Source organism: Corvus cornix, chromosome 2, assembly GCF_000738735.6.
Source record: "Corvus cornix cornix isolate S_Up_H32 chromosome 2, ASM73873v5, whole genome shotgun sequence".
Taxonomy (NCBI): domain Eukaryota; kingdom Metazoa; phylum Chordata; class Aves; order Passeriformes; family Corvidae; genus Corvus; species Corvus cornix.
Genome location: NC_046333.1, coordinates 102,992,875 through 103,004,982, shown reverse-complemented (window position 1 = coordinate 103,004,982; position 12,108 = coordinate 102,992,875). Strand labels below are relative to the sequence as shown.

General features: G+C 41.2%; 1 long non-coding RNA gene across 1 annotated transcript; it reads left to right on the top strand.

The window, feature by feature from the left end:
• The first annotated feature begins 5,679 nt into the window (after positions 1-5,679).
• Positions 5,680-10,769, top strand: LOC109144189. The gene is made up of 3 exons (XR_002044782.3): positions 5,680-5,812; positions 6,424-6,483; positions 6,845-10,769. It is a non-coding gene; the product is annotated as an uncharacterized LOC109144189 (long non-coding RNA).
• The last annotated feature ends 1,339 nt before the right edge of the window (positions 10,770-12,108 follow it).

Here is a 12,108-nt window from a genome sequence, read left to right as displayed (position 1 = left end):
TAAAACACACTGGAGATAGGTATGTAGAGACTTCCACAGATAAAAACTCACATTTCATGAGAAGGAACTAGTTCTGGTTTATGCTGCCACTGCCAACTCAGAAGACAGCCACTGAACACTAAACTACTCATTAATACTATCACCATAGGCAAAGGTTTACCAGCAAAAACACTCTAGCATGCATTTACAGGGGAACTATTCAGGAACTATTACTCCCACCCCTCTTCTGTAGCATAGTCACTACTTACATGTTCAATCAGTGCTGCAGGTTCCCTTGTGCCCTGCACCGAAGAAGCAACCATGAAGAAAATGTTTGGCTGTACTTGTGAAATGAATTACCTCCTTCTCTTGCCCCACATGACCCACAGCGGCCATGGGATCCTGCAAGGGTGAGGTTGCTGGATCTGCATAGTTCTCCCTGTATACTTGAGCTTGGGGGTGCTGGTTTCTGAACATCCTTCTTACAAGTGAAACACAACTCTAATGCTCTCTGGCTTGCATATGTCTTTGAGTAAGTAGTCACCCAGTCAAAAACTGTAAGGTAGAGCTACAGAGCCAGCCTTTATTAGAAGTGTGTATGTATAATTGCAAAACATAAGCCTCTGAGAAGTGACCAACCCTCTTCCTTTTAAAATAAAAATAAAGAATTGTGTTCTTATCAGTTGAAGAACTCTCACAGCAGAGCTGGGAATTAGCAAATGCCCTAAGACATTAGACACTCTTCAGCTCAGGGGTGGGATAGGGTGAATAGCTTTTGAGCAAACATTTGCTTCCACAAAGAGCTCAATAACTGCTACTAACGTATAAAGAGACAGTAAGTGTCCTCTACCTTGCCTAGCTCTTTCTGAAAGAAAGTCTGTCCATACCCACTTTCAGCTGGTGTTAGGCTGTAAACCCTGTGAGGAGAGGAAGATGAGTGCTTTTTATCCAATTCTCCTGTGTCAAGAACAGTAGACCTAAGGCACAGCTCCGCTTGGAAAACTCTGTCTCTTGGCACAGGCAGCTCTCTTCTCATATCCCAGATCCACATGCTTTTTCCACTGAGAGCCTACAGGCTCACTATATTTCAAAGGTGGAATTAGGGCTCAAATTTTTCATGCCCCAAGCCAAACTGTCAGGATGCAAACCTGCTCTCAGACACTGCATTTAATCAACCTCCAGAAAGTGACAGGGCAGAAAACATAAATGTCTCCTGCCCCCCGGTGTCTGGACTGACCCACATGCTACTGTTACATTAAACTTCCTTTCTGCATGTGGATCATTACCTACTAGTCTTTGGAGTGCTTGCATTACCTAAACTAGCTATATGGATGTGAATCAGGAGTTTAGGGCAGGCTTATAGAAGCAGTTTTCTAATTCTAATTAGTTCTGCTCAGTTTTACAGGATTTTGTAAACTTTTGCTTTTTTTTTCTTCCTGATCAGTTAAATTCCCCATGTGATTAAATCATTTCAAAGAAGCATAGAAAGGTCCTATCAGAAAGGATTTTTGGAGGTCAACAAGTCCAGCTTCTTGCTACAAAGCAGAAGTGATCTCAAAGTCTGATTAGGGTTGCTCAGGGCCCTTACCTGTCAAACTTTAAAATCCCCAGTGGTGGAGTTTCCACAAATTTTCTTGGCTTCAAGACTTAAACACTTTTTCGGCATAGAAAAACATTTTTAATATCCAGTCCAAATTTCCCTGGGTGCAACTCGTTATTCTATTTCTCTTTGTGCCTCTGAGAGGTTTGGTTTCTCTGTAACTCCTCCTTAGGCAGTGGAAGGTAGTTAGCACTCCACTAGACTTCCTCTCCTTCAACCCCAGCTCCCTTTCCACACATGTCACGTCCCCCAGCTGCCAAGCTACTTGATGGTCCTCCACTGAACTTGGTCCAGCTTGTCCATGTCTCTCTTGAACTGGGTATCCCTGAAATGAGTGCAGTATCTCCTGTGAAGTCCCTCCAGTACCAAGGGAATAATTATTTTTCCCAGCTCACTGGCTACAGCTGGGCTAAAGCAGCCCAACAAGAGGTTCACCTGCACTGCTGCCAGGGTGCATTGCTGACTCTTGCGCAATTTGCCAAAGGCCTCAAGTCTTTTTCTGCAGAGCTGCCTTTTTGCCAGTCCCCCACCTATGTCACAGCACAGGATTACTCCATCTTGGGGAAGGACTTTACATCTGCCATTGAACTTTAGAATTCTTCTGGCAAACCATTTCTCCTGCTTTTGGAGACTTGCGTGGAGTGTCAGCCATGCCCTTTAGTGAATTCATGCCTCACCCTAACTTAGCTCCAGGTATGAGCGTCCTGGTGGTGTTGATCAGTCAGGGTGGTGACGAATATCATTCAGGGCATGTTAAATGTTGTCAACCCTAGTACCCCCAGTTCATTTCAGTTAGACTTCCTTACATGTCAAACAAATATGAAATATTAATTTCTTTGGGCTCTTTTTTTCTTTCACTTGGTGGTGGTGGTGGTTGTTTTATCACTACACTGCTAGCAGGAAATCCATAGAAGTGTTTCCACCATCTCTATGGTTTATAAAATCTTTATGATTTGTAAGCAAACTTACTTCTGCATCGTGTTCGACCAGAACACCTGTTTATCAGAAACATAGTGGTAACAGTAACAGGGCTAATGCTACTAAATTATGGATATGCCTTAAACCAGCATATGCCTATGTACTTTTTCATACTTTTCAAGAAAATAATCATTAAAGTTCCCTCCTGACTAAAATGGAAGATGAGGTATTTGTGGGAAAAAAGGAATTCAGTAGAGGCAGCTAAAATCTGACATCTCCTGTCCAACCGCCTCGTCTGTTGAGACTGCAGCAGTAAGGTCAATTGTATATTGCATTTTTTATCTGTTCCTAATTCAATCTGCAAGCACACACACTTGCACATATGTACCCATACATGCATGTACATGTCTGTTCACACTTCTCTCATTCTGTCCCCCTGTATTTTCTGTTTCTTGTAACTGTCTTTAAATATGCTGAATTGCAAAAATTATTCTTTTACTCTTTAGTGCAAAACTACTTTTTATTTTCAAAGTTTTCAGGTTTAGATACAGAGGGGTTTTAAATTTAGTTGATTTTTTTCGTTTTTTTGTTGGTTAGGAGGGAAAAAATTTTCTTAGAAGTTATCATTTCCAGCTTTTAACTATATAATAATAAGGTTTAATTTTCAAAAATCAAAAGCCTAAAGCTTTCTTCTGATTTTGCATAAAATAAGCTTTCTCCTTTATTCTCCCTCACAAAGTATAATTGAAGAACTCCAAAAGTAAGCTTAGCTGATATTGTTCCTGTTTTCAGTCTCCCTCATTCAAAACCATTTGCATCTGCAGACTTCAGCATCTTTATCACCCACATTTTAGAAACTCTTAGTGCCGTCTCTAGAGTTTGTCTCCATTCTTACTGTGTGAGTTAAAAGGTATTAGAAACCAAATACCATTAGCAAAAATGCTCCTTTGCTGAACACTCTGGATAGCTGAGGAGGAGGATGATTCTGCTCTCAGCCATTTCTGCAGATACCCAAAAGAACAGAATTGCTCAGTGTAGGCTGCATGATTTCTGCGCTAATCATAATGAGTGTACCAGGTCAGTATGCAAGGCTTTGTTTCCCCTTTTTTTCCACCCTGTGCACATAAATGAATCAAGGGGTTTTTTGTTTGCTTGTGTCCAGAACCAGGTTCAAGATCTTTGCTAAATTGGTTAAGTCAGCAAGTTTTCTAGGCAAGTATTTCTAGTAACTACTTTGGAGTGCTGTTTGCTGACTATAAGCGTCTTGAAGCTCCTCAGCAGCTGCCTCTCCCCAGTGGACATGGATTCCTGCTCATGCCTAGTGCAAGAACGTGGCTTTTGCAACACTGAGAGAACGAACTTCCCCCTGCTCGTCTCCCGTCATTTATGGGAACCTCACAATGTAGTATTTGAAAGCTGAGTGACACTCGCTTAACCCCAGTGAACCGATTTTTGTAATGGTTTTATCTCCCTGATCGCTTTTGCAATGGAAAAGACTGATGCTATTTTAGACTGAAAGATGAGACTTTCCAGTGTACCTTCAAGATGAGTGTGGGCAGTTCAGACAGAAGGTTTAGGGGCATCAGGAGTGCTAGCAGTAAAAAGATGGCATGCAGCAACAAGTTTTTATAACCTCCAAAATCCTACCTTCTCTTCTATTTGCTCTCAGTTTACTAAGAATGGGAAAACATTTCTGCTGTTCTAGTAAACACATTTCAGCCAAACCATAAGGACATCATCAGGTCAAAATACTCCCAATTAAAAATTAAATAAATAATGCCACTATCCTGAAGTCACAGCAAAGGTTGCACATTAAAAAACACACTCCAAATGACCAAAGAACCTCCCCCCGCTTCCAACAAACCAGCAGCGTCCAAGCAAGTTTACTGTTACAGATGCTGTAGATACATGTGCTACTGCTCCATTTGACTTACACGTGGGACTGCAGCAAATTGAAAGGAAAATCGCATCAGGTTATGCCAAGTCAACCAGAGAAATGTATTGTGTCTCCTTAAATGCATCCTTTCTCCCCGTTTCAGCTGAATAGTGGCACAGCTGTGCTTATGCTGCTGGCAGTGCTATGAATGTGTAAGGCTTTGACTTCTGAGAAGTGAGCTACCTTGGAAGAGCTGCCCCTAGAAATGCTGATCTGTTGCTAAATACCCAGCCCCTCCAGGGCACTTCTAAGTGATTGCCCTGAAGGTGGGAGACCCAAACTTCAATAAATTCTTCTGGAAATTCAGGGCAAGTACAGCACTGTCAAAGAGAGATTTAGCCAATTTAAAAGTATGAACTTGCCATATGTTTTGTGAGTATATAAAATAGCATTACTAGCACTAATAAAACTGTCACAGTTGCAAATATGTGATTATTTGCTATACGTGGTACTCATTTATGTACATTCTGGAGAGGTGTGGAAGTCTTTAGAAAAGGATTCACATATTACCAGCAGTGACAGCTACACTGAAAATTGTCTATTATCAGATACAGGTTTTCATTTGCTTTTAACTTTTTGATCTTTTCATGGGTTTTTTTTATGCCTGAAGCTTGAGTCTGGGAGTGGGAGGGAGTAAATATTTCTGTTACTGAACCCAACCATTGAAAAGAGACACTTCTTTGACTTAATCAAAATATATTTTTGAACAAGTTAACCTATTCAGAAAATAATAAATCTATGGTGCATTCGAGGTTCAGACCAACCAACACATAACACTATCAAAAGAAGGGTTGGATAAGCAAGATGCACTGAATATTTATCCACTGTGTAGCCTTCCTTCAGTTGCATTCACTGGGACACGGAACTAAAGGGAAGTGAGAGAATGTGTTCACTAACAACCTCTAGCAGAACAGAGAAGAGTTTTGCTAAGCAGCAATTTGCTCAGAGACTGCCAGGTAACCAAGAAGGTGTGGTGGCCCACTGGCCTGTAGCACAAGGGACAGAGGCCTCTTGGTAAGGCAGTCTCTTGTGCCACAGACTTAGTGGTCATGGTGAGGGAAACAAGCCTGTCCCAGCACGCATTGCTCTATTATGGTAATCTACGCCAGTTTGAATTCCCGGTTGGCTGTTGGCCTCTATCCTTCGTCACTCCCCCAGAGCTCCCCCACTGGTCCCTGTTCCCTAGTCCTGCCTTTTCCCCACCCCTGGATAAAAACCCTGATTCGCCGTTGTTCTTTCGCCTTTGCCTCTGTAACCTTTGACAGTGTAGAGGCAATAAATGCTCTTGTTGGAACACACACAAGGACCCTTCCTGGCTCTTTGTCACTGACTTGATGCTGAAGCTAGCCGTGCATCTGTGCAGGTTAAGTTGTAATCAGGTAAGTATGCCTTCACAACATCTCCAGGCAGTTCCTTTTGTTTCCTCAGAGCTTGCACTGCAGTCAGAAGAATCTACTCAAATCTTTTCTTAGCCCCATTAACTGGTGAGTGATAAAGAGCTATGCTCTGAAATATAATTTCTTACTTCATGAATGCTAAGCTCTTTCAGAAACAGATGGAGGTTAGCTCTCTGGGAGAAAAAAAAAAACACAGCAATTTTGTGATGCTCAATATAACAATTCTTGGAAGAAGCCTCCTTTCATATTTAAAATCATTTGCTATTTAAACAAGCTGGTACATTTAGCACCACCCAGGCGATGACAAACCACTTCTCTGGAGGTTCTGACTGCTTCTCAGTCTGCCTTCTCCCTAAGCTCATGTATCAGAGTCCTTGGAAAATCTGTTAATATAATTTTACCTCTTTGCCAGAAAAAATGCTAATCCAGTCCTAGGAGCTCTATTTAACTTTTGCTTCAACTATAATAATGTCGATTTAAAAGGTACTGGATTTTGGATCTCATAAGAAATCACATTGGATGCAGCATGAAATCTGGAAATCCAGATTTAAAGAAACTGGTTATATAAAATTGACTTTGTTTTTTTTCTACAGGATGTTAGCCTTCTGATCAGCTGACATGAGCAAAAAAGCAGTCCAATAGTACTGTGAAAGGTAAAACTGAGTTCAAGTGGTAATGCTGCATTTTCTACACTTGGCACCCATTACTGTCCATAATACATATGTTTGCAATGTTTTCTGATTTCATTTACCCCGATGGAAACTCCAGAGTAAATCTGTTATGAACATGATTGTTTTGGCTTTGTCCCAGTGGAGGTGAAGAAAGGATTTACCCTGCTGTGAATTTTGCCCCTGTAACAACGAGGATTATTATCACAATATGATGTAGTGCAATGTTTCTGGTTATGCTAATAATAAACCCAAAATAAATCCTTCAATCTTACATGGCCATAAACATCAGAACAAATTTTCTTACATGCATGTTAAACAGCAGTTTATTCCCTTTCTTTTCCAGACAGGTTTAGAAGGTAAGCTGATACAAGAAAATGACAGCCGAATCTATGAAGTCTCTCTCTCCATTATCCATGTCTGCCAAGGTATTCATCTAGTGTAGCAGCAGGTACTTAGGATGTATTGCTGTGTCCTTAATATTGTTGGCTTTCATTACTTGTTGGTTTTCATTACTTATCCAGTATCAAAAACATGCTTAATACTCTCATAAAACCAAATTGGGACATGATTCCAGCCCAAATGTAAATAATTTATGACTACGTACTACAGATGAGCAAAATTCTTCTTTCATGTTCACAGAGGAGCTGTTCTTGCCCGAGCAGCAATGAATGTGCTTTAAGCTGGTCTTCTCAAATACTTTAACTAGCAATAGTTTATTTTATACTGGGTTTTAGCAACGCTTACAACTGCTGGGACACAGCATTCCCCATCACATTCCCCAGTCTTTGCATAAACTATTACAAACGTGTCAGACAATGTTCTGATGATACCTTTTGCAGGAAGAACTAGTTATTCTTATACATTTCCTGCGTACAAATGTGATAAAACAAAATTAAATTCAATCCTGCAGTTAAATCTTAATGCAGCTTGTTTTTTTCCTTTTTTTTTTTCTCTAGGAAGGATGCCTCAGGCAAGGCAAGTATATTTCAGTAAGGAAGGGATGAACATTTTCTAAAATTTCCAGTGTTTTTATCTACTACCTTTTCCTAAATTGCTCATGCTTCTTCAAGTACTAAAGCTGCAATGGGTTCTATAAATCCACTTTCTGATTATGTGAGTTAAGCTATGCATTTGGGACCAAAAAAGGAAAAAAAAGCCTGAGTGAGTTATGTCACAAATTGCCTTTAGTGCTTCAAATTCAGACTATCAAATACAGAGGCATATTGTTCAAGATTGTTCCAGCATTAAAATAAATAGTAGTATAAGGCCCTTAGAGCTGTAAATGAATTACAATCCTTTTGCCAGGGAGATAAGGTTTGTGAGTGGGAGTAGAATCTTTTATTAGACCAACCCCTATGGTCGGAAAAAGCAGATAGGAAGGGGTTGTACGCCAGGAAGATTTTCTTCTTTTTCCCATTGTGCTAGTTTTACCAGTAAAGACCTGAAAATTTTAGCTCCCCCATGTCCTCTGGCTATCACAGTTATAACCATAGTAACACAAGGCTTTTTAAAAGCAACCTGAAAACTAAAAATAAATAAAATGCAAAAACAAGAGGACATCTTCAGCCTGCAGTGTTTTCAAACTTTCTCAGCTTTGGCGGGTACATTGAGGTTACAGCAGGACTATTCAGAACGAGTCTTCATAAATTAAGGCCTATGTACTGCACTGCTGGAAACAAAAAAAGCCGCTTTTTTCCCAGGTTTTCTTCTTGTTCTAGCCATACCAGAGGACAGGAGGGGAGAAAACTGGCCTCTGTAGAGCAGGCTTTTGTGAGGCTGCTTGCATAATTTTGCCCTGGATGGATGAATCTTTTAGGAAAGGCTATATTGGCAGACATTTCTATACCCTTCATGCATCTGTACAGGATTTAGAAAGTATTCATTGTTCCTACATGCCATGCACAGTATTTGACAATAACACTTCTCCCTTACAAGTTAAGAAGCTGCACTGTGTCCTTCATTTCTTCCACATTGCTCTGTTCTTTCTTTAATTCTGTTTCTTCTCTTTTTCCAGTCTCTGTCTCCATGTTTTTGCAATTTTGTCTGCTTTCCCATGAGCAAAGTTGCTACTGTGTTGGTTAATATATCTTTAAAAGTGCCAGGGATTTTTGTCTCCAGGATCATCTTCTCATTTCTCCTGAATATATTTTGCTTCCTGTCCCAGAAGCACAGAAAGTAAAACAAAATTCAAGTGTGGTGGCATAATTAGGCCACAATTTTATTAATAAAAGCCATCTGGGAACAAATGTTAATAACTTGTGCAGGATAGGTCACAGTCTCTTCCCTAATCATTTTCACCTGCTGCAAGGCTCTTTCCTCCTTCCCTGGCACCCGACTCTGTGCTAGCTCCCTGCCCTGCAGAGTTCTCCTCCCTCACTCCTTTCCGTCGCTACTCCCCAGACTAATGTTGGGGCTCCCTGATTATGCAGCAACTAAAGGCCTAGAAAACGTAGATTTTTCCTTTCTATTGGTATAGTAGGAACTCTGCTTTCTGCTGTGCTCTGATCTGATTTGACTCTATCAAGCAAGGTATGAGATTGTCATCAGATAAGTGTCTAAAGTGGCTTTCTGTCGCCTGCTGAAATGGACCAGTCTGAACTTACCATTTCTAGTGACCCAGCCATATTCCTTGAAAAGGCAGAAAAATTCACCCTGTCTCAATAAATCCAGTGATGGATGAAAATTACCTGAGGCTTCAGAATGTGGTAATGACTGCAGCAGGCTGAAAACCTATCTGGCTACAAATCCCAGTGTAATCTGAGTGTGAGGGAGACTTCACATCTTTGCTGTTTTCCACCCTCCTTGTAATTCTTCTACCAAATTCATATTTGAATTATGTCTAGGCCATGTAAACAGTGTTTTCTGGAAGTCAGGTGAAGGAACCCCCTCTTGGTTGTGGTGAGGTGTGTCCAGGACAAGGAAATATCTTGGGGAGGAGTAAGCGTCAGCTGCTGCTGGCAGCTATTCCCAGCTGCTTGCACAGGAGCTGTGAGCACCCCTGTCCACATGCATCTTGCTGCACCCACAGCAAGTTCAAACCCCAGAAAATTACTTTTTCCCAAAATAAAAATACATGGTTTCAGCAGCTGATGTTCATCCTTAAAAAACCCCGACAAACCCCACGACAACACAGGACTGGTGAAGTTAATGAGAGAGGAAACCTGACTGCTTTTGTAGATGTGCCCTTTCTTGGATGGAATTGCACTGTGCCACCATCTGTGCAAACCCAAACAGAACGCTTGTAATTGAAGTAGCGAGAACAGGGAAGGAAAACATGAGAAAGAAAGCAGTTTGACCAAAGTCCTGTAGGCAGCCAGTGGCTGAGCAAGAACTAATATTCTCTGATTCCTAATTCCCGGTACTTTTCTCCTGTCATCTGAAAATGATTTATTTCAGACACTTGCTATTTGCTGGTCTCGGTGGGTTAAATTGGACCAGAACATTTCAATGAAAAACAATCATTTTTATGTTCCAGGAATCACACTGAACAATCTTGCAGCTGATGTTTCTTAGGTAATACATAGCTGTTATATGGAATGAAAGTTTGCTGTAAGTGCTTGCTGCTGAAATGTAAGAGTGAAAGATGGCTTTGGAGAGCCTCAGGAGCAGCTCAGGCAATGTGTGTCCTCCCACAGATAGAACAAGGAAATTACATAGTCAGGGGCAAGGCAAAAATCATAACTGTTTTTTATTAGGCTCTGTCCTCTATTTGTTAGGATTATTGCCTTCACTGTTGTCAAACCACAAATCTGTTTTTTCTCCTTTACACTGTAATTACAATCTTGTTTGGGGGAATTAATATTGTTGGGGCTGAAAAAGTACCCCCAAACCCTCCCAGTACCACTAGCTTAAAGGGAAGAGATACTTTCTTTAAATAACCTTAATAATATATTTTTCTCCTAGTAATAGAGCACAGCAGAACTATCTAAAATATATGTCTGCAGTCTTTATGAAATGAAAACAAGAGATTTAATTGAACATCTATCCTGGAGCTTTCTTTCACTCTCTGATAGAACATTACATGTAAAAATATCAGGACGCTATTTCAAAACAAGATGATGTTTCATTCGGGCTGGGGGGTTTTCTCTGTACTGTATGTATTCCAAGGTCTGCAAATGCTGGCACAACTGTAAAACTATCATCATGATGAACGGATTGTGCTAATTGGTATTAAAGAATATTTATGCTGGATCCACTAAGTGAAAACTTTAATTGGCCAGAGACACTTGGGTGATGATACCCAGGGAGTCCTATTAGCACTGAATTGATGTAGGAGCTTATCCTTGCAGTTGATGGCAATCACCACAGTGAAGAAAGTTGCAATGTAAGAGTAAAACTCCCACCTTAGATTTATGATGCTGAGGGGTACAAACCACACTCAATTCTGCATGGTCTGAATTACAGATCTCTACTTAACGGGACAACATAGACCTGCTGTTACAACTGTGTCTGTGATTACAATGCTCTAGAGTGTGCATTGCATTGTAATGCCATTATTTATGCCGTGCCTTTTTCCTTAAGGCAATAATACATCAGTACACACATGAAAGTCCAAGGAAATTGTTGTGTCTCATTAGTGGAGAGAATTTTCCTTAAGAGATGCAAGAGAAACTCAGAGAAATTTAAGTTTCTCCCAGTAATCATTCAGTGGTAACTTGCACGCCAGTCTTCACAGAAGTTTTTCTTTTGGCAAAATGTGTTATTCCCGCACTAGATAGTTTTGTGGTGCTTCTATTCAGTACCCCTGGAAACTTTAACCACGTTTAGATGCACATAGCTCTGAACTGCACCAAGCAGCAGAGTAAATTGCATCTCTCTTACAGAGAGCGGGCAGTGTACCAACCTGGAACACTGTTTCTTTTGTTGGCACTCCTCTAATCTGTTTTTCTGTAGATCTGGTTTATAAATACAACCTCATGTATTCTGAAACACTACACATTGCATTAAGAGTCCTTTGTCTCTGTCCTTACCTCTGATCTCCAGCAGCAAAGAGCGTTGGTGCTATGGAGGGGCTGCGGACTGACAGAACTTCCAGCACATTTCTGGAGTCTTTTCAGGGGAGATTTTTCAAAAGCAGAGCATATGCTTTCTGAAAAGAAATAAGTACACGGCATCTGAGTCCTCTGGCTACCTTAGAAAAATTATCAAAAAAGTCCACTTATCCTTTCACAGTACTGAGTACCTTCCCTCAAAGGTGACCTCTACCATTACGAGCCAGGTGACACTGAAAGCTGCAGGGCTCTCGGGACAGACACTCGGTCACCATTTCCTGTTACAGCCAGGATACTGTAACACACCTATATCAAACCAGGAGTCCCGTGGAAAGGAAATATCTATGGACAGATTCTTGCTAGCTGTTTCAGAGATGTTTATTTCTCCAGCCGCATGGCCGGAGCTCTGCTGAGGAACTGTTCCAGTCCCCAGCCCAAGGGTCCTTCTGCCCGCGCAGGGAACACAAACCAACCAATGGGAACGAGGCTGAGCAGGGGCAGGGAAACCCCGTGTCTGTGCCCTCAGGGCCCCTCTCCCAGGGCTACACGGCAGGGGAGGGCCCCAACAATTTCCTACGCTGTTCCTCACGGCACCTCAGCCGCTGGAAGCTGCTGG